This window comes from Podarcis liolepis, assembly GCF_965112155.1.
Source record: "Podarcis liolepis genome assembly, chromosome: 5".
Lineage (NCBI taxonomy): Eukaryota > Metazoa > Chordata > Lepidosauria > Squamata > Lacertidae > Podarcis > Podarcis liolepis.
The window spans coordinates 101854905-101878272 of NC_139556.1; the positions used below are offsets into that span (position 1 = coordinate 101854905).

The 23368-nt window shown below is 45.5% G+C and overlaps 1 long non-coding RNA gene across 1 annotated transcript in view; it reads left to right on the top strand.

Moving 5' to 3' along the window:
* LOC310707487 overlaps positions 1-20680 on the top strand; it is a 31940-nt gene extending 11260 nt beyond the window's left edge. The window contains exons 2-3 of the long non-coding RNA XR_014526502.1: positions 19989-20120; positions 20554-20680. This is a non-coding gene — a long non-coding RNA (uncharacterized lncRNA). The remainder of the gene's footprint in view (positions 1-19988; positions 20121-20553) is intronic.
* The last annotated feature ends 2688 nt before the right edge of the window (positions 20681-23368 follow it).

Here is a 23368-nt window from a genome sequence, read left to right on the forward strand (position 1 = left end):
TGCTGCTAAGATTATAATGGCTAAAAACTGGAGTGTATCTCCTACTATATTCTGAATGGATGGGGGGAAATTAGCCCAAACTAATTAGGATTAAGCTAATTTATTACAAAAGAATGCATATAAATCAGCCTAACAGGTTTATGGGGAAATTGATGCTTTTTGTAATAGTTTGAACATGATCTGTGATAATGTCCAAACATAGGCTGTTTTCAACCTGCTCTGTGGTATTTCATTATCATTGTATTTATCATTGGTTTATTTTGTCTATAAATTAATTAATATCAGGAGATATCGGAATCTTTTTCGGAGATGAATAATAATATTCATCTTCAGTCTTGTGAACCTCCCGGAGACCTGTGGGTACAAGGTGGTATATAAATTTGAATAATAATAATAATAATAATAATAATAATAATAATAATGTCATGAAAAGCAGTTAATTGGCTAGCAACAGGTCCCTTCCAACTCTATAATTCTATTATTCTATAGTGAAATGCCTGTGTAGCCTTGCCTAAAGGGAAAGAAATCTTTTAGCAGGCATCAAAAGCAGTACAATGAAGATGTCTGCCTGAAGAGCAGGACCTGCAAAACTAAAATATTGATTTCTCGCAAGAGCGGAACAAAATCTATGTGGCACTTGCGAAGGAGCTGGTTTTGCAGCCAAAGCAGTCCAGTGAGCCCAGAGGAGCAAGGTGACCTTCCTTTAGTTACCTCCCTTTGGTCTTGGGCGTCCGAGGGCTTTGTACCCCGATAGAAGCACAGCACCAGTGCGAATCCTGCCAGGGGTTGTTTTTATTATGTTTTCAACAGCCTCCTCGATTTCACGCCTGGGGTGTGTGGTCACAATCCCACTCCTCTGAGGCTAGCCTTCTAAATTTGAGCTCCCTGTCATTTCGTCCAGGAGGCGTCAGTTTCTGCAACAGCCTTTCTTTCTCTTTCTGAGATGGGGGGGTCCCCTCTTTAATTCCCTCCCCCCCCCCCCGGGAATGATGTCACCTCGGCTGGCTGTCACTCTTGCTTCTCTCACCGCGCCTGAATCTGGGGAATGTCTGCCTTGCCTGACCTGTGATAGCAACCCTTCGGCACCTGCTCTCTCCAAAGCACTGCAACCCTTAGTGCAGTCATACCTCAGGTTACAGACGCTTCAGGTTGTGCGTTTTTGGGTTACGGACACGCTGAAACCCAGAAGTACCGGAATGGGTTATTTCTGGGTTTTGATGCTCTCACATGCACAGAAGCACCAAATCACGCTTTGTGCATGCACAGAAGCACAGAATTGCAACCCGCGCATGTGCAGACGTGGCACTGCGGGTTGCGGGTGCTGTGGGTAGCGAACGTGCATCCCGCACGGATCATGTTTACAACCCGAGTGTCCACTGTACTCTCACCAGGCTGACCATTTCCAGGACCTCGAGATTTCTCGCAACGGGGGACAGGGTGAGAAATAGAGACATGGGAGATGGGCCTGTCAAATGTTTCGAGATCAGCTTGTTGCCGGCACTTTTCGGCAAGGTCCCAACTCCTGGGCCTGCTCCTGGCCAATTGAAAAGGTCCGGTCTGTGACTCCTGTAAGAGGTAGTTATTATGCATCTGATCTTGGCATTGCACCACGCCTGCAAGGCAGGCCACAGACCCATCCCTACATCTGGATAAATGACAGGACATTGTTGTTGTTTAGTCATTTAGTCATGTCCGATTCTCCGTGGCCCCCTGGACCAGAGCATGCCAGGCACTCCTGTCTTCCACTGCCTCCCGCAGTTTGGTCAAACTCATGCTAGTAGCTTCGGCAACACTATCCAACCATCTCGTCCTCTGTCATCCCCTTCTCCTTGTGCCCTCCATCTTTCCCAACATCAGGGGCTTTTCCAGGGAGTCTTCTCATCTCAGGAGGTGGCCAAAGTCTTGGAGCCTCAGCTTCAGGATCTTCAAGACGAGATGGTTGGATAGTGTTCTCGAAGCTACCAGCATGAGTTTGACCAAACTGCGGGAGGCAGTGGAAGACAGAAGTGCCTGGCGTGCTCTGGTCCAGGGGGTCACGAAGAGTCAGACACGACTAAACAACAACAAATATATTTGCTCCAGGATTTGTTGAGTTGAAGACTGGCTTAGAAGCATGATGAGAAATAAATACTCCGAGAGCCAGTGTGGTGTAGTGCTTAAGAGCAGTGGACTCGTAATCTGGGGAACTGGGTTCGCTTCCCTGCTCCTCCACCTGCAGCTGCTGGGTGACCTTGGGCCAGTCACACTTCTTTGAAGTCTCTCAGCCTCACTCACCTTACAGAGTGTTTGTTGTGGGGGAAGAAGGGAAAAGGAGATTGTGAGCCGCTTTGAGACTCCTCAGGGTAGTGATAAAGTGGGATATCAAATCCAAACTCTTCTTCTCTACTCAGTTATGTTCCATGTCCCCTTGCATAAGATGTCCTGCTAAATCAAACCAAAGGCCCGTCCCAGCCTTTGGCATCTTGGCACCTCCAGGTGCTGCTGAACTACAACTCCCAGCAGTACCAGGCAGTGTGGGGCAGCTGCCATCACTTGCTTTAACTCCAAATTATCAATGCAGGATATCAGTTTATTGGAATCTCAGCATATTGTCTCCAATACAGATCAGAGTCCAGGTATTTGAGATGCAGTTGTAAAGTGCAAATACGTGCTTCAGAATTTCTCCCTGGCAAATGCACTTCGCTTCTTGGGGTATGTTGCAAAGCAGACCGGGGGGGGGGGGGGATTATAAACTACCAGACAGAAGAATGTAAAGTATTGCACAAGGATATTTCCGGGGACCATTTTGCAAGTTTGATATTTGAAGTTCAGAATTCATGTTCTGGTGCCAAGATTCTGCTGACAAATTGAATCGCCTTAGACACAGTCAGAAAGAGAGATCCCCTCAAAGTGAAAGCCTGGCACACACAAAATTCACTCACCATTTAAAAGAAATATAGATTTTTTTAAAATAAAAAAAAAAGGTTCACACTTCGAGGTGCAGATTCCCCATGCAAACCGCAGCAACTCTTTTCTCCCCCGCTAGACACACACACAAATGCATTCAGAAACAGATATCAGAATAGTCTCCAACACAACCTATTCTCCATTTACCAGGGACAGTCCCTGTAACATCACACTCAGGGTTTGTGGGTTTGGGGGATGCCCTGTTAAAATGTTTCCATTCCTCAAGTTTCAGCCCTTTCCCGGGGTCTTTAGAAGCTAAGACTGTGCCTGCGAATCTGCACCCCTTTCCCTGGGAGTAAGCGCCACTGAGCTCAATGGGGCTTTCTTCCAAGTAGAACTATACAGGAGTCCACTGCAAATTTTCCCATGCATGTGAACTTGCCGCTTTCAAACCAGGGCCTCTTTTGGACAGAGTTGTCTTGGCGACTGTATTCTGAGTTCTGGTAACTTCCAGATTAGATTACTGCGATGCGCTCCCCGTGGGGCTGCTCACAAAGACGACCTGGATACTTCAATTGGTCCAAAACTGCAGCAGTCGGATCACAGGCTGGGGTTCAACTAAGACCTCATGGAACCCTTGCTTGAAAAAAAAGTAGGCTTTAGATAATAAAAAGACAGGCTAATAAAAAGAAGTAAAGAACAAACATCAGGAGAGGAGGGTTGGGAAGCCAAGAAGAAACTCTGAATGTTAAAAAAAGGTATATGATGCTGAATACTTCGAAATATTGTTGGAGACTTAACAAAAGTGATGTGGGGAAAAGGAAGAAAAATGCTGCACTGGTTGCTAGTTTGTTTTTGAGCCTAATTCAAGGTGGCCTCGGTCCAGTATACCTGAAGGAGCGTCTCCACCCTGATCGTTCTACCTGGACACTGAGGTGCAGCGCCGAGGGCTTTCTGGCGGTTCCCTCATTGCGAGAAGCAAAGCTACAGGGAACCAGGCAGAGGGCCTTCTCGGTAGTGGCACCCGCCCTATGGAACGGCCTCCCACAAGATGTCAAAGAGAAGAACAACCAGCAGACTTTTAGAAGACATCTGAAGGCAGCCCTGTTTAGGGAAGCTTTTAATGTTTGATGTGTTACTGTATTTTAATATTTGGTTGGAAGCCGCCCAGAGTGGCTGGGGAAGCCCAGCCAGATGGGCGTGGTATCAATAATAAATTATTATTATGATGATGAAGGTTGTCAGATTGATGTCTAAAGCACTCAGTGACACGCCTCAAATACAGTGGTGCCTCGCAAGAGGAAATTAATTCGTTCCGCAAGTTTTTTCTTCTTGGGAGTTTTTCGTCTTGCGAAGCACGGTTTCCCATAGGAATGCATTGAAAATCAATCAATGTGTTCCTATGGAAACCGCCTTCAGACCAGGTCCAGGGACAGTCTGTCCCCCGACCTCTTCTGAAGACGGGGGGGGGGGGGACAAGGGCTTTTCTTCGCTGCCGCTCGCCATCATTTTAAGATCGCCTGGGACAGCGGAGAAGTCTTCGCTGCCCCGGGGGCTTTTAAAATGCTGGGGGTCGGCAGCGAAGGCTTCGCTGCCACCCGCCAGCATTTTAAGATCGGAACGACTCAAAAACGGAAAACTCTTTCGTCTTGCGAGTTTTTCGTTTTGCGTGGCGTTCGTCTTGCGAGGCACCACTGTATCTGAAAGACTGCCTCCTTTCCTATAGACTCTCTTGGGTGCTGAGATCCACGGAGGAGACCCTCCGACCTCAGCGGCTCGGGGTGATGGTGATGCAGAGCAGTGGTGGAGTAAGGGGGTGCATTGTGTGTGTGCGGGCTATCCCAGGTGTCATCACTGGGGGGGTGACAAAATGGGGTGGTTTTCCTTTTTTTAAAAAAAATGGGCTCACGAAACTTTTTAGAAGTGACGCAATGGTTTAAACGCCTGAAATGGCAGCGTGGGACTTGCGTCTACCTACTGCCTCTCCCTCAGCAGCCCTACAGCTGAGGGTGATGCGGCGGAGAGGCTCAAAACGTCGGAGAGACTCACCCGCCCCCATGGGTGGATCGCCCCGCCCCTGGCTGCAGGACACGCCCCTGCACCAGGCACCCGAGCGGCAGGGCCTGCTTTGCGGTGGCCCCTAAGCTGTGGGTCTCCCTCTGCAGAGATGTATGCCTGGTGCCTGCATTGTCCAGCTTTCAGAGGATGTCGAAGACGCAGCTCTTTTGACAACTGAAATGCATATTTTTTCTGCCCCACCTTATCTCTGTGATTGAAAGCTGTTTAAAAGTGATTTTAATTATGTGATTTAAAGGTTGTAACCTGCCTTGGGGCCTGAGGGGGGGGGTGTAAGTAACAATAACATTTATTGATTGCATTTATATGCAACCTTTCTCAGTGGCGTAGCGTGGGTTGTCAGCACCTGGGGCAAGGCAAGTAATTTGCGCCCCCTAACCCGTGGATTTGCACCCCCTAACCCGTGGATTTGTGCCCCCTAACCCTAACCCCCAGATGTTGCGCCCGGTGCGGTCGGGCCCCCCTGCACCCCCCACGCTACGCCACTGACCTTTCTCCCCAAATAGCTCCAGGGTTCTGCTCTCCCTCTGCATTTAATCCTCAGAACAACAACCCTTTGAGGTAGCTTAGGCTGAGAGGGAGTGACTTCCCCCCCCCCCAAGGTCACTCAGTGGCTGAGTGGGGAGATTCGAACCCTGATCTCCTAGGTCATAGTCCGACACGCTGAGCAGTCCCTTCGTGTCACCTGCCCCGAATCTTCAAACTTTTGCTTCCATGGGATTCCCAAGAGTTCAAATACAAGAGCGCTCTCCCTTCCTGGGGATTCTAGCAGCGGAAAAGATTTAAATGGAAAACGTCGTTGTCGTTGTCCCATGCCATTATTGCAATTATTGCAAGTCCCATTTGTCGTTGAGAGAGCAGAATGCAAATACTAAATCAAATTAAAATCTGTTTCCTCCCAGGGCAGATATGGGGGGGGGGCTCCCAGCCTGCTTTTAAGTCCCTGACTCCGTTGTCCCGGATGGCGATAGGATGGCGGAGTCAAGGGTATGTGGGGAATAAATGGGACCCTGCAGAATTAGGGGAATTCCAGATGACGGGATGCCTTGCTGGAAACTGGTTGGCCCATCCAGAAAAATCCTCTCTCCCTCCCTCCTTCTCCCCTTGCACAGCTGCGTGCTCCATTTCATAGCCTGCCTGCTGTCTACAAATCACCCGCGTGTTAAAATGCGGCAGAGGGGAATTCCAGCACACTGGGCGCTGCCAAGACCCTCAAGCTCTGACGTGCCTTCGCCCCCCCCCCCTTCTCCACCCCCTGTCAAGGGCTAAAAATATAGCAACAGAGTCCAGGGCCTGGCTGGCAATGGACACCCACCATCTCCCTAAGCAGCTTTCCTGACCCTGGTTCCGCCTGGAGCATCAATGGAACCAGAGGCCAGCTTCAAACTGGGAGCAGTGCTGTGCAGTGGTTAGAATAATTATAAGAATAAGAATAAGAATAAGAATAAGAATAAGAATAAGAATAAGAATATCTTTATTGTCATTGCCCCCTTCGGGGACAACGAAATTACTTGACTGCTCCATAAAAACACTAATTAAACAATACAATATAATACAGCAAGGGAGATTAGGTGACTTTCAAAGTCCGGGCTCCTTTATTTTATTTTATTTTATTTTATTTTATTTTATTTTATTTTATTTATACCCCACCCATAATTTATTTATTTTATTTATACCCCACCCATAATTTGTTTATTTTATTTATACCCCACCCATCTGGCAGTTTCCCCCCAGCCACTCTGGGCAGCTCCCAACAGAATATTAAAAAACACGATAAAACAGAATGTTGGGACACAGACCTGGGAGAGAGAACCGGATTTGAATCCCTGCTCAGCCTCAAAGCTCTCACTGGGTGGCCTTGGGCCAGTCATCTCTCAGCCTAACCTACCTCATAGGGTTCTTGTGGGGGTTGAATGAGGAAGGTAGATAAATGCAATAAATAATCATTACAACCATTTTGCCCAGGGGGGTGGTCCTGGAGGCTTCGGAAATCCTATGGCGGTGCTGCTCGAATCGCAGCTAGCAAACAGGGGCTTCGATTGCTCTCCCCAAGTCTGCAGCCTCTAACTGGGGTGAGAGGAACAGCCATGTTCTTGCTGTTTAGTCGTTTAGTCATGCCCACCGCTTCGTGCCCCCCTGGACCACAGCACACCAGGCACGCCTGTCTTCTACTGCCTCCTGCAGTTTGGTCAAACTCATTTTAGTAGTTTTGAGAACACTGTCCCACCATCTCGTCCTCTGTCGTCCCCTTCTCCTTGTGCCTTCCATCTTTCCCAACATCAGGGTCTTTTCCAGGGAGTCTTCTCTTCTCATGAGGTGGCCAAAGTCTTGGAGCCTCAGCTTCAGGATCTGTCCTTCCAGGGAGCACTCAGGGCTGATTTCCTTCAGAATGGAGAGGTTGGATCTTCTTGCAGTCCATGGGACTCTCCAGAGTCTCCTCCAGCACCAGAATTCAAAAGCATCCATTCTTTGGTGATCAGCCGCCTTCATGGTCCAGCTCTCACTTCCATACATCGCTACTGGGAAAACCAGAGCTTTAACTATATGGACCTTTGTCAGCAAGAGGAACAGCCAAAGAATGATGGAATTGTTGAGTTGGAAGGGACCCTGAGGGTCATCCAGTCCAACCCCCTGCAATGCAGGAATCTCCGCTAAAGCATCCAGGACAGATGGCTATCCAGCCTCTGCTTAAAAACCTACAAGGAAGGAGAGTCCACCACCTTCCAAGGCAGTCCGGTTCTTACTGTCAAGAAGTTCTACCTGATGTTGAGTCAGAATCTCCTTTGTAACTTGAAGCCCTTGGTTCAAGTCCTGCCCTATTGCTATCATACCTATAACCCTGTACTGCCATTCCCAACTGCAGTCCTGCCAACACAGAACTCTTTTGCAATCTTCTTCTCTTCTTGGGTGATCCCTCGTAGCCGAGTAAGATGGTCTTCCATAAACACGGTTTTAACAGTGAGTCCGTAAGTGACTGTGGAGGCCGATTCTGGATCCACACATCCTTCCGCAGTGGGGACATTGGTTTCCGGGTGGGAGTTGATCACAGTGTGGATTTGCCAAGCATGCCTTCCTCTTAGCACATTTCTCCCTTTCATCCTGAGTCTGAGCGTCTTCAAAGCCCATGACACCTTGGGTCAAGGCTGTTCTCCAACTGGAGCGCTCACAGGCCAGTGTTTCCCAATTGTTGGTGCTTATGCTACATTTCTTTAGATTTGCCTTGAGCGAGTCTTTCAACCTCCTTTGTTGACCACCAGCATTACACTTTCCATTTTTATGTTCGGAATAGAGTGGTTGCTTTGGAGGACGATCATCAGGCATCTGCACAACATGACCAGTCCAACGAAGTTGATGTTGAAGAATCATTGCTTCAACACTGGTGCTCTTTGTTTCTTCCACTACACTGGTATTAGTTCGCCTGTCTTCACAAGTGATGTGTAAAAAATTTCAGAGACACCATTGATGGGAACTTTTGAGGAGTTGGAGATGGTGTTTATAAGTGGTCCATGTTTCACAAGCGTACAGTAAAGTTGATAGTACAATAGTTTTGTAAACAAGCATTTTGGTTTCCCTGCGAATGTCCTGGTCCTCAAACACTCTGCACTTCAATCGGGAGAAAGCTGCACTCGCAGAGCTCAGGCAATGCTGAATTTTGGCATCAATGTTGGCCCTTGTGGAAAGATAACTGCCTAGGTAGGAGAAGTGATCAACATTTTCCAGCGTTACACCATTGAGTTGGATTTGTGGCGCTGCAAAGAGGTTATTTTGTACATGTTGGTGCAGCACGCCTGCCAACACAGAACTCTTTTGCAATAAAATGATAGTCACAAAGACTAGTATGTTGTGTTCTGATTTCATAAACCTATAGATCTGCTTAACTGGCAATATGTTCAGATTGGGATCCCTTCCAGCTCCTAGGATCCAGCTCCTAGGGGTTGAGGGATCTTTGCCCCCACCCCAAAATAAAATATTTGAGGGGGCCAGGCATTGCCATTCAAATCGGTCAGGTGACCAATTATGTGTTGAAGGAGCCAATTTTGTACACTCTGAACCCCTCCAGGAGCGGAGTTTGGGCGAGGAAGCTAATGGGGAATTCTAAGTCTGCAAACAGTTTAAATGAATTTGGTATATGTAAATAAACTCCTATGGAAGAGATGACAAAACGTGAAGGCAGTAAATCTATTGCCCCAGCAAGCAAATAGGAAAGTCCGTTTGGTAAGTTTATTTCCATTATACAAGTGGAAAAACTGAGGTCAGTTTATAAATGGTTGCATCTGGGGTTTTTTTTGGGGGGGGGGTAGAAAAGGAAGCAAGGCATTTTACATATTTTTAAGCAGCTGTTTAGACAAGGTTTGTTTGCTGTTTAATAATAATAATAATAATAATAATAATAATAATATTAATATTAATAATAATAATAATAATAATAATAATAAAAATAATAATAAAAATAATAATAATAATATATTTATTTATTATTTATACGCCACCCATCTGGCTGGGTTTCCCCAGCCACTCTGGGCTGCTTCCAACAAAATATTCAATATCCCTCCTCCCCTCCGTGGGTCCTTTGAATATTTTAATGAACTGCATATTGCAGTTCATCCTAATTATAGTCATCCAAAATGCCCAAAGTCTTTGTAACATCTCAAGAGTTATTCAAAGCCTGCCAAAGACTTCAAGTGTTTACAGTGTTCTTTCAAATACAGTCTGTATTTATCCCATTCTCTGCTGAGGTTTTGGTCCTCCTGATTCCTGATTTTCCCAGTCAGTCTAGCCCTCTCTGCATAGTCTAGTAGTATCATCTGCCAATCCGTTTCCCCAGGCACTCTGGGCAGCTCCCAACAGATTAAAAACACAATAAAACATCAGACATTAAAAGCTTCCCTGAACAGGGCTGCCTTCAGATGTCTTCTAAATGTCATATAGTTCTTTATTTCCTTGACATCTGGTGGGAGGGAGTTCCACAGGGCAGGCGCCACCACCGAGAAGGCCCTCTGCCTGGTTCCTTGTAGCTTCACTTCTCGCAAGAAGGGAACCGCAAGGAGCCCCTCGGAGCTGGACCTCAGTGTCTGGGCAGAATGATGGGGTGATCAGATTCTCCAACTACATTTCCCAGGAATCTTTTGGGTGGGGAGGCATGGGGAGAGCCAAGACTGTGAGAAGGCTGCTAGGGCGCTTCAAACTTATCGTAATGGATGTGGCCTCAGTCGGTTTGGGAATCTGTCTGGGAAGAGTTGAAGAAGGAAGGAGAAGGAAGACGCAGCCCCAAGAAAAGAGAGTTTGGGTTTTTCCCCCATAAACTAATAAAGCTTGGGCTCAATGATCACTGCAGATGGTGACAGCAGCCACGAAATTAAAAGACGCCTGCTTCTTGGGAGAAAAGCAATGACAAACCTTGTTGTTGTTGTTTAGTCGTTTAGTCATGTCCGACTCTTCGTGACCCCATGGACCAGAGCACGCCAGGCACTTCTGTCTTCCACTGCCTCCCTCAGTTTAGTCAAAATGTTCGACAGTGGAATTTGCTGCCAAGGAGTGTGGTGGAGTCTCCCTCTTTGGAGGTCTTTAAGCAGAGGCTTGACAACCATATGTCAGGAGTGCTCTGATGGTGTTTCCTGCTTGGCAGGGGGTTGGACTTGATGGCCCTTGTGGTCTATTCCAACTCTATGATTCTATGATTCTATGAAAATGACAAACCTAGACCCATCTTAAGAAGCAGAGACATCACCTTGCCAACAAAGGTCCGTATAGTTAAAGCCATGGTTTTCCCAGTAGCGATGTATGGAAGTGAGAGCTGGAAGTCATTCTGGCCACATGACCCGGAAGCTGTACGCCGGCTCCCTTGGCCAATAAAGCAAGATGAGCACCGCAACCCCAGAGTTGGTCACGACTGGACATAATGGTCAGGGGCCTTTACTAAATGAATATTTTAACAAGTAAAACAGAAAATGTAATAAAAATTATACACACAAAAAAGAAAATCAACTTTGCCTCCAAACTCCATCAAGGGCCTTCTTCCCATGATACTCACAGCACAGCATCTCTGCAATGCCGTCTACGGCTGGAATGGCAGCTGATAAATGATGATGATGATGATCATCATCATCATTTACCATAGTTTTCGCTCTATAAGACGCACCAGACCACAAGACGCACCTAGTTTTTGGAGGAGGAAAACAAGAAAAATCTGAATCTCAGAAGCCAGAACAGCAAGAGGGATCGCTGTGCAGTGAAATCAGCAATCCCTTTTGCTGTTCTGGCTTCTGTGATAGCAGCGCAGCCTGCATTCGCTCCATAAGACACACACACATTTCCCGTTACTTTTTAGGAGGGAAAAGGTGAGTCTTAGAGAGCAAAAAATACGGTAATTTGTATGCCCCCTTTCCATAGTTAAAACAATGCTCATTCTGCACAGGCAACAGGCTTCTCTCTCCTACTAATAAACCTGTTTAATCACCACTTCCCACCCCAACAACGAAGCGTGGCTCTTTTCTCTCAGTTCCCCGACAGCCTTTAGCTGCATCCTGTTTTGCAGGAGCCTCTCAAATTTCGCAAATAGGCTAACGGACCCAGAGCAAGAGGAGGGCATGCAACTCCCGGCACCGTGCAGAAATAAGGAGGGCCCTGTGCAATTTAAGCCACCCCCTTTGCAACCTCTCTTCGGTTCATCTACAGGTCAGCGCCTTCCTGCAGGCTCCAGCACCCCAATCCTGCCAGAGGTCATCGGATCTCAGTGCGCCTCCCAGAATGACATTTGCTTGCTTGCTTGCTTAAGTTGTGTGGCCTTCAGTGCTAGTCAGCAGCCAGGGGGAGAATGAAACTGATGGATTGATTTCATTTATCTTCTTTGGCAATCCCTCGTAGCCGAATAAGATTGTCTTCCATAAATACGGTTTTAAAAGTGAGTTCGTAAGTGACTGTGGAGGCCAATTCTGGATCCACACGTCCTTCCGCAGTGGGGACAGAGGTTTCCGGGCAAGAGTTGATCGCGGTGAGGGTTTGCCTAGCATGCCTTCCTCTTAGCACGTTTCTCCCTTGCATCCTGAGTTCGAGGGTCTTCAAAGCCCATGACACCTTTGGTCAAGGCTGTTCACCAGTTGGAGCACTCGCAGGCCAGTATTTCCCAATTATTGATCTTTATACTACATTTTTTAATATTTGCCTTTTTGTTGACCACCAGCATTACGCTTTCCATTTTTATGTTGGAAATAGAGTACTTGCTTTGGAAGATGATAACCAGGCATCAGCACAATAAGACCAGTGCAAAGAAGTTGATGTTGAAGAATCATTAATTCAACAATGGTGATCTTTGCTTCTTCCAGTACACTGGAATTAGTTCTCCGGTCTTCTCAAGTCATGTGTGGAAATTTTCAGAGACGCCGTTGATGGAATCTTTTGAGGAGTTGGAGATGGCGTTTACAAGTAGTCCATGTTTCACAAGCATACAGTAAGGTTGGTAGTACCATAGCTACTCTCTGCAAAGAGGGACTGGTTGTTAAACCACTGTGGAAACGGCAACCCTCAGACGAGAATAGGGAGCTTCCTCACAACTCTCAGCACCCTTAGCAAACTACAGTTCCCGGGATAATCTGTAAGAAGACATTGCTCCACATGTGATATGTGGTGGACTTGTAAAAGGGTAAAAGAGTATTGGGAAATAGAGACTTCCGGTCGGTGCCAGCGCTTAATGGCGGTCCTAGCTCCGAGCTCCGGAGAAGGACTGCTTCGCAAGTTCGGGTCTTACCCGCTACGGCAAGCGGGGGACCCCTAAAATCCCAGGCGCTGAAGCCTGAGAACAAGGAGACTCGGTGGGCACCTTTGCGCCCCCCGGTACCGTGAAAGAGCCTTTTTAAAGGCTACGGATCGACATCGGGAGTGAGCGCGGTGCTGAGAGTCGCTACCCAGCCTGCGAAGTGAAGCCGCGTCGCCATAAGCGGAGAGCGCCGATTCCTTCCTGAAAAGAAAATTTGGACTGAATCCCCGTGAGTAAGAGCTGAAAAACAATCGGGACCCTTTAAATCTTAAAAATTGGGCTAAAAACGGGGGAGATCTAAACAAAGGAAGTCTGCCTCCCCCCGACTGCATGAAAGCGAAAGCAACGGAGCGCTAAACCTGCATCCGTTTAAACCTGCTCTTTGATCAGCTAAACCGGACATTTAGACCTTTGATCTCCCCTCTAGCTAGCAGGGCAGAGGGGAGGTGAATTTGAACAATAACTGCATGATCTATTGGAAGTAAAAAACCTCTGCTGTCTCACCCATCTGAAAGCATGAAACGGTCTGCCTTTTTAGCACACTGAACTGACTTTTCCCTGTGAAGTGATACTTTGATACAAAGTTTCCACAGTGCCTGGCTACTGTATAATACAAGAAGAAATAGCATAAATTGGGCAACTGTGGCAATTTGAAGTAACAAGTTCTTAGTAACATTGACTTTGACTGTGTTAATCTCCCTTTTTACATTTTGGACAGTCTCCTTTGTTTTTATACTTGGAAACTTTGCTCTATGGTCATTTTGATTTGCTCCCTCTAGAGGACAAAGTGAAGTCCGGCACGGCCTAAGACAGTGGAATTTTCCAAGGGAGAATAAATCCCGTGGGAACTGACCTTGACATGAGTGGCGCACAAGAAGAGATAGTCACAAGAGCCAAGACCAAGCAACAACAACAACAGCTGCAGCAGCAACAGGTAAAGAAAAGAGGCTCAATCTCAGGCGCAACAGTCGGATCAGTAGGAACAACAGGACAAGACAAAGGAGCAGCCGTCTCTATGGAAGCTGTGACAGACGCCCTGCTCAAGATTAACCAAACTCTGGAGTCTTTGACAAAACAGACTTCAGAGAATACACTAAAATTAACAGAAATTTCAGCAAGATTAAACCAGAACACAGAATCTATAAATAAATTGGTGGAGGAAAATGCCACTACGCGCCAAATTGCGGAAGATGCCAAAGCCACTGCGGGAGAGACACAGGAGAAATTAGAGCCGATCGCCAAGAAGGTCTATGAGCATGACGCAACCTTGGCCTTGTGGGAGTTACAGAGGAAAGAGAGAAACTTAAAAATAAGACTGATTCCGGAGAATGAAAGAGACAACCTTGTGGAATATTTGACACGGGAGTTTATGGACTGCTGGGACCTTGAGGAAGACGAATTCAAAATTACGACTGCCTTTAGATTGGGTAAAAAGCAAAACAGAAAGACCCCGAGAGACTGTTTGATCACACTCAGATCCAAGGAGGAAAGAGACAAAATATTAGGACTACACTTTGAAAAGGCCTTGCAAATTGGAAATTCAGCTGTACAGATCTTCAAAGACATCCCAAAATACATTCTGGACTTAAGAAACTTCTACAAGGACTTAGCCCTTTTATTAAAGAAAAACTCTATCCGCTTCAGGTGGGAATTCCCACAAGGGCTGTCATTTGACTATAAGGCAAACAAGGTGAAAATAAAGACAATTCAAGATAAAGACAAATTTTTGGCAAGATACCAGGAGGACCTACAGAAGGGGACTGTGGACGTACTCGCAGAACAGAGGAGAGCACTGGACATCCTGAATCTCTCGATTGGACAAAAACCACCACCATCAGAAGAAGAGCAACAACTGGGAGCTGTTGGAGGAGCCTCAGAAAAATAGCAAGATGGCTCTGCAATTCCTTAGTTGGAATTGTAATGGGCTCAATGGGCCTTTGAAGAGAAGACAAGTATTTCATGTATTAAATAGAGAACAACTGGACTTGATATGCCTACAAGAAACTCACATAACCAGAGCCCACAGGAGATTACTTATAAATAAAAGGTTAGGACAAGAATTTATCTCATCAGACAAAGTTAAGAAGAGAGGAGTTGTAATATATGTGAAGGAGAAATGGGCTCCAAAAATGATATTCAAGGACGAACAAGGGAGATATCTGGCAGTGGAGATACAAATACAAGGAGAAAAATTTCTAGTGGTTGGAATTTATGCACTAAATGAAGGCAAATCTGACTTCTTTAAGAGACTCCATGAAACCCTCACTGACTATCTGGACTATAATATGATAATCATGGGAGACATGAATGGCGTGGTCTCCACTAATATGGACAAGGCACAAAGACTAACAGTTAGCAAGGAAGGGAGACTCCCTAAGACTTTTTTTGAAATGACAGAAAATATGGATCTGATAGACATATGGAGAACAAGGAACCCTCTGGAGAGAGAGGGAACTTTCTTCTCCCAAGCAATGATGACCTGGACCAGAATCGATCAAATCTGGGTTACTAGTGGAATGGCTCCAAAGATTAAGAAAGTGGAAATCTGCCCAAAAACTTGCTCCGACCATAACGCCGTGAAGATGGAGATGAAACTCACAATAACTGGTCAATTTAGATGGAAAATGAATGACACCCTCTTTCGAGACAAGGAGATTCTCACGAAGGCCCAAAAGACCCTAAAAGACTATTTTGAAATAAATCTGAGGACCGACGTGGAGAAAAGAGTGATCTGGGACGCAAGTAAAGCGGTTATGAGAGGATTTTTGATTCAACAAAATTCAATAAAGAGGAAAAAACAAAATGAGAAAAAAGAGAGGATTTTGGAAATGATAAAGGAAGGAGAGAGAAAATTAAGAACAAAACCAAAATCTCAGGACATTTTAAGAGAGATCAAGTTATATCAAACACAATACATGGAATTGATGAACCAAGAGATTGAATGGAAGATAAAGCAAATGAAGCAAAAAACTTTTGAATCAGCAAATAAATGTGGCAAACTTTTGGCATGGCAACTGAAGAAAAGACAGAAACTAAATACAGTTACAAGCCTAGAGGTGGATGGAAAGAATATATCTAAACCTAATGAAATTAGAAATTGCTTTTTAAGTTATTTTAAAAAACTCTATACTCAAGGCCCGCAAAATGAAGAAGATATAGATAAATTCCTTGGAAAATATGGATTACAAAACATCTCTCATCAAAGCAAGATGGACTTGAACCAGAGAATCTCAGAACAAGAGATAGAGGCTGCCATTCAGAATATGCAACTGGGCAAATCTCCGGGACCAGATGGACTGACTTCCAGATACTACAAATCGCTGAAGGAATGGTTGACTCAACCACTAAGAGAAGTTTGTAATGAGATCCTTGAGGGAAAAAGGGCACCTGAATCGTGGAAAGAGGCATATATTTCACTCATACCAAAGTCAGAGACTGAAAAGACCCAACTTAAGAACTACCGCCCAATATCACTCCTTAATGTGGATTACAAAATTTTTGCAGACATTTTGGCAAAAAGATTTAAAAGAGTTTTGATGGAGAAGATTCATAAGGACCAGGCAGGTTTTCTCCCCAAAAGGCACCTGGCAGACAATGTAAGGAATGTAATAGACATTCTGGAAAAGCTAGAGGTGAATATAAACACTACAGCAGTATTGATTTTTGTGGACGCGGAGAAAGCCTTTGACAATATTTCTTGGAGTTTTATGAGGAAGAATCTTCATGGGATGGGGGTAGGCCAGGGTTTTGAGAATGGTATGGCTGCTATATATTCTGAACAAAAAGCTAAACTGATTGTAAACAACGTTGTGACTGAGGAACTTAAGATAGAAAAAGGAACACGACAGGGGTGCCCGATTTCCCCATTACTTTTTATTTCAGTTCTGGAGGTGTTGCTGAACATGATAAGAAATGACCAGCAGGTCAAGGGTGTGCAGGTCGGAGCCAAACATTATAAGTTAAGAGCGTTTGCAGATGACCTAGTATTGACTTTGCAAGAGCCAAACACTAGTACGAAAAAGGTTTTAGAAATAATACAACAGTTTGGCCAGGTAGCTGGATTTAAGTTGAACAAGCAAAAAACCAAAGTTTTAGGGAAAAACTTAACAGATAGGGAAAAGGAGAAATTTCAAGAGGAAACAGGTTTGACTGTGGTAAAGAAGGTGAAATACCTAGGGGTTTATTTAACATCTAAGAATCTGAATTTGTACAAGGACAACTATGAAAAATGTTGGTCAGAAATTAAAAAAGATCTAGAAATATGGTCAAATTTGAAATTGTCAATGTTAGGCCGAATTGCAGTAATCAAAATGAATGTATTGCCTAGAATGTTATTTTTGTTTCAGACCTTGCAGATTCTTGACAAGATGGAATGTTTTAAGAGGTGGCACAAAGACATTTCGAAATTTGTCTGGCAGGGCAAAAAGCCCCGAATTAAATTTAAGATATTGACAGATGCTAAAGAAAGAGGGGGTTTTGCCCTGCCGGACCTAAAATTGTACTATGAGGCAGCAGCTTTTTGCTGGCTGAAAGAATGGATGCTCCTCGAGAACACGGACATCTTGGATCTGGAAGGTTTTAATAATGCTTTTGGTTGGCATGCATATCTTTGGTATGATAAAGTTAACAGTGCCTTTAAAAATCACATTGTTAGAAAAGCATTGTTTAATGTTTGGATAAGATATAAAGATCTAATGGAAAACAAAACCCCTAGATGGGTCTCACCAGTGGAGGCTAAAGCAGTGAAGAAACTCAATATGGAGGTCGGATGGCCGAAGTATGGGGAAATTTTAGAACAGGATGGAGATAAGTTCAAACTACAAAGTCAGGAGAAATTGAAGCACAAAGTAGAAAATTGGTTTCAATATCGTCAAATAATGGAATTTTTTAAACAGGACAGGAAAATCGGTTTCCAGGTGGAAAAATCAAAATTAGAAACCGAACTGTTAGAACCCAATACTAAGAATTTATCTAGAATGTACAACTTGCTGTTGAAATGGAACACACAGGATGAAACAGTTAAATCGGCTATGATTAAGTGGGCTCAGGATGTTGGACACAACATTATGTCAGCTGACTGGGAATGGTTATGGAACACCGGTATTAAATTTACAGCATGTAATGCCTTAAAGGAAAACATTATGAAAATGGTATACAGGTGGTACATGACCCCAGTCAAGCTGGCAAAAATCTATCATTTGCCCGATAATAAATGTTGGAAGTGTAAAGAGACTGAAGGTTCCTTTTATCACCTTTGGTGGACATGCCCGAAGATTAAGGCCTTCTGGGAAATGATCTACAATGAAATGAAAAAGGTACTTAAATGTACCTTTCCTAAAAAACCAGAGGCCTTTCTCTTGGGCATTGTCGGCCAATTGGTGACAAAGAAAGATAGAATCTTTTTTATGTATGCCACAACAGCAGCAAGAATACTCATCGCAAAGTATTGGAAGACACAAGATTTACCCACTGTGGAAGAATGGCAGATGAAAGTGATGGACTATATGACACTGGCCGAGATGACAGGCAGAATCCGTGATCAACGAAAAGAGACGGTGGAAGAAGAATGGAGAAAATTTAAAAGCTATCTTAAGGACTACTATAAACTTAATGAATGCTAAAATGTTGTGGTTTCCAGAAGCAAAAGGGTACAGGGATACAAGGCTAGACTATAAAAGAGGACTAAGATGATAGAGATTGGAAAGTAACAATTGGGAGTTGCTAGTTGAATTATGGACATTGGGATGCAGAGAGGGGGGGTATGGGGAAGTCCAAGAAAAGAGGTCTATGAAAATATGTTTGAAACTATACGTGTATGTTTGTCATTTTTTGTGTTTGTTTGTTTTTCTTAAAAATGTTGTAAAATCAATAAAAATTTTATATATATAAAAAAAAAGAGTATTGGGAAATAATTTGTCATAAATTGAAAAAAAATGTTTAAAAGTTCTTTTCCCAAAAAAAACCCCAGAGTCCTTTTCCTTGGGGATAATTCAGATGGAAATCCCCAGGTGTCAAAAAAGGTTATTTATCTATGCCACTACCATGGCCCATGTTATGTTTGTCCCCAAATGGAAAACAAACGAGGTCCGAACCAAAGAACAATGGCAACTAAAACTGATGGAATAAGCACAGATTGCAGACCTAACTCATAGACTAAAAGAACAGGAAGAACATACGTTTAAAGAAGATTGGGAAAATGTTTATTGACTATATGGCGGGGGGCAATTGTGTAACTTGAAAACATTGGCAGCATTAAGATCAATTCAACATTGTAAATAAGTTTTGATGGATGCAATGACGGAATACTGAATTGTTTAGTTTATGTAAAATATGCAGGAATTTATGTTATGCAAAATGGAAAGAGAAGAATAAGGGAAGTCGTTGATATTTTAAGGTTGTTTAAATGAATATTCTAAAATGTAAAACAGAAAAGTTTAATAAAGAATTATACCCCCCAAAAAGCGAAAAGGAAGAAGGCATTGATGCTTAAAGTGGTATGATAGTGCTCTAAGTGCATGGCGTGATTGTAGCTTTATTGTTGTTGTTCAGTCGTTTAGTTGTGTCCGCCTCTTCATGACCCCCTGGACCAGAGCACGCCAGGCACTCCTGTCTTCCATTGCCTCCCACAGTTTGGTCAAACTCACGCTGGTAGTTTCAAGAACACTGTCCCACCATCTCGTCCTCTGTCGTCCCCTTCTCCTTGTGCCCTCCATCTTTCCCAACATCAGGGTCTTTTCCAGGAAGTCTTCTCTTCTCATGAGGTGGCCAAAGTCTTGGAGCCTCAGCTTCAGGATCTGTCCTTCCAGTGAGAACTCAGGGCTGATTTCCTTCAGAATGGAGAGGTTTGATCTTCTTGCTGTCCATGGGACTCTCAAGAGTCTCCTCCAGCACCATAATTCAAAAGCATCCATTCTTCAGCGATCAGCCTTCTTGATGGTCCAGCTCTCACTTCCATACATCACTACTGGGAAAACCATGGCTTTAACTATACGGACCTTTGTTAGCAAGGTGATGTCTCTGCTTTTTAAGATGCTGTCTAGGTTTGTCATGGACTTACTTCTGAGCAAATATGTTTAAGATTGCTCTGCTAGATTTGTGCCTGCATGTGTTTAATCCTACCACTGTGTCTTAGATTTTAAAACTTTTAAATGGCAATTCATTCATTTTGTTTAAAATACTTTACTGATTGACTTTTCTTTTGCCATCCACTTTGGGGGAAAGATGGTAAAATCTATATATATATTTAAAAATACGATTTGGACCTTTTGTGTAGGTTTGTGGACACCCCAGGCCATTTCTCCTGGACGGAGAGTTATTACCGCTCTACCATGCCTCAAGGCTCGCAGGCGAGAGAATATGGCCGTCCGGAAGTTTTCCAGCAAATCTGGGATATCCTCGATCATCAGTGAGTAGCAAGATGGATGAATCGGACGGGGGATTGTCTGGTGTGGGGGTGTGTTATGTTCAACTTCTTGAACTGGAAGGGCCTTGGAGTCCCACCCAACAGTTGCTCAATATGCCGAAAGTCAGAGGCAGCCAGTTGATTTCTCCATCTAGCCTAATAGTGTCTACTCAGACTGGCAGCACCTTAACTGAAGGTGCTCGGATCGTAACTCAGTGGTGGCGCATACCTGCCTTGCGTCTCCAAGTAGTAGACCTTCCACATGACCATATTTTCCAGGGACAGTCCTGGATTTACCAATGCCATCTCGGTTTCTGGTTTGAGGACACTGGGCGAGAAGGGCCTTTGGCCTGATCCAGCAACCAGACTCTCCTTGTGTGGGCTTCCATCTTTGATGTCCAGTGAAACACTTTCAGACCCCTCTCCTATTCCGCAGGCCGATCTGCTCGGTCCAGCCCATTGACTTGAATTTCCTGGAGGAGCAAACGGAAAATGGCCCCGCGAACAAAATTGAGATCAGCATGGATTGCATTCGGATGCAGGATTCGGAGATCAGAGACCCAATGTGGGTGAGTAGCCAATGTCGGGATGCTGGGGTTAGGATGTTGGGCTAGGACCCGGGACGCTTGGGCCAATCACGGACGCTTATCTTAACCCGCCTCGCAGGGATGTTGTGAAAATAAGATGAGTGTCTGTGTCTTGAGGGTGAAGGGAGAACCACACACTCTGCCTTGAACTCCTGGGACGAAAGGTGGGATATAAATAAACCGTAGTCCAGGGCATATGTGGAAAAAAGGTTGGGGTTTTTTAAAGTACCAGTTTATCATAGAAGGTAAACCTGGGTCAAAGTGGTGGTTGCATGGAAAATATCGCATGTGTGGATGTGCAATGCTTGCTCCCTGCCAAAGGTTTTGGCAAGCTGTATTTGATCATGCATTATTTTTTGGCTTTTAATTATCTGCGGCCTCTTTGAATGGGAGGGATGTTCTTATTGTGAGTCTCAAAAACAGGATCGCGCTTTAGATCTTCCTTCGTTTTCTTTCATGCTGGTTTTAACGTATGTGTTTCTTGGTTGTAAGTCACGACGAGTTCCCTTGGTGAAAAAGTGATTCTTAAACTTAATAAAGCGAGAATAACACCGTGGCGGAGTTCTGTGCATCGCAGAAGCTTGCACGCGTCCTTTCAAACTTGGGTCCTAATCAAGAGGACCCCACCGCTTTTTTTTTTTTAATCCCAACCTCAGGAGAGCTGTCTTGTTGCCCCAAACCCAAGTCCTGCTCAGGTTGCGGGAGAGAACGACCTTTCCCTCCCCTCCCCGCATTGCCGTGGGTTGGACTAGATGACCCTCGGATCCCTTCCGACTCCTTTCCTCTCCTTTTTAGTTGAAGTTAAATCCTTTGAAGACAGAGGTCCTTTGGTTGGGTCGGGACGATATGGGACTGGGGGGGGGCAACTCCCATCTCTTGTGGGGGCGCAATTAGTGCCAGCACCGTCCGTTAAAAGTTTGGGTGTAATCTTTGACACCTCCCTTTCCATGGAGGCGCAGATTGCAGCTATAACAAAGGCGGCATTTTTTCATCTCCGCCAAGCTAAGCAGTTGGCTCCTTACCTCTCTCGCCCTGACCTAGCCACTGTGATCCACACGATGGTCACCTCGAGACTGGATTATTGTAACTCGCTCTACGTGGGGCTGCCCTTGAGACTGACCCAGAAACTCCAGCGGGTGCAGAATGCCGCGGCGAGACTCCTTGCAGGGTCTTCGCTGCAATATCACATTCACCCGGTGCTATGCCAGCTGCACTGGCTCCCAGTGGAGTACAGGATCAGGTTCAAGGTGCTGGTTTTAACCTTTAAAGCCCTATACGGCCTAGGACCCTCATAGCTACAGGACCACCTCTCCTGGTATGTCCCACGGAGGACTTTATGGTCCTCAAACAAAAACACCTTGGAGGTCCCAGGCCACAGGGAGGTTAAGCTGGCCTCAACCAGAGCCAGGGCTTTTTCGGCTGTGGCCCCGATTTGGTGGAACACTCTGTCACAAGAGACTAGGGCCCTGCGGGACTTGACATCTTTCCACAGGGCTTGCAAGACAGAGCTGCTCCACCAGACCTTTGGCCAAGGCACAGTCTGACCCCCTCCTTCGGTGATCCACATAGAACTCTAGCCCAATGGTTGCCATGAATTTGATTTGAACTGATTTTATAATGCTGTATTATTTTAGTGTTGTTAGCTGCTCTGAGCCCGGCTTCGGCTGGGGAAGGCGGGATATAAATAAATTATTATTATTATTATTATTATTATTATTATTATTAGTGAGCGTTTGCTCAGCTGCTGGGAGATGTGCTCTTCCCCAGCTCTGTGCCCCGGGCGGGCTGCCTGCTGCTGCCGCCGTCCTCCTGGGAGCGTGGGGCCTGCTCCTTCCAGGCCGCTGCCTCCGAGGCATGCCGCTCTTGCGATTCAGAGCAACTCTGGCGTGTGGCTCTAATCTGCTGTTGACTCAAGGCCCGCCGCTAAGTGCTCTCTGCCCCCGTCTTCCCTGCAGAAATATGCTGCTCTCCCGGCCCTCTGGCTCACGCCCCCTGCACCCATCCATCCAATTCATTCAGTCGCTCATTCATTCACAAAAGGCTGTTGGCGGCCACCGTGGTCTCGTTCCTCCTCCCAGGACTCTGTGCAAACAGTTTGTTCTGGAAACAGGGGAAAGTTTGTCTCTCTGCCCCCGCTCCCACTCCCCTCTTTTTTATTTATTTAATAAATTGTCAAACATCACTTGACAGGTGGCAGCCCAGCCTGGCGGAGGAGTCGGCTGTTTGCTTTGCAATTCCCCAGGAAGGCAGCGAGAGGAACCTGTCGCCCCAGGCGAGGTGTTTTGCTGCGTTTAATCAGAAATGCAGCCCTCGCCTCGGCCCTTTCTCCCCCTCCTGCTTTCCCTCTGCGTCGCCCCAGGCCAGGCGGACGCCCAGCACCTGCCACCGGTCTCACCCTGCGGTGCCACTTCAGAAGAGGCAGCGGCCTCCCTCTCTCCCTCTCCCTCTCCCTCTCTCTCTCTCTCTCTCTGCCTAAAACTCTCTGCCAGGGCAAGGGAGGGTTGGGAAATGGGGGCAGGTAAATATATAAAGGAATGTGGAGGTGCAAAACCTTCAGGGACAGAGCTGGCGGTAAGAAAGCAATGGGATAGCTCAGTTGCTAGGAGATCGAGACTGTTAATCGCGGCGTCAAGGGTTCGAGCCCCACATTGGGCAAAAAGATTC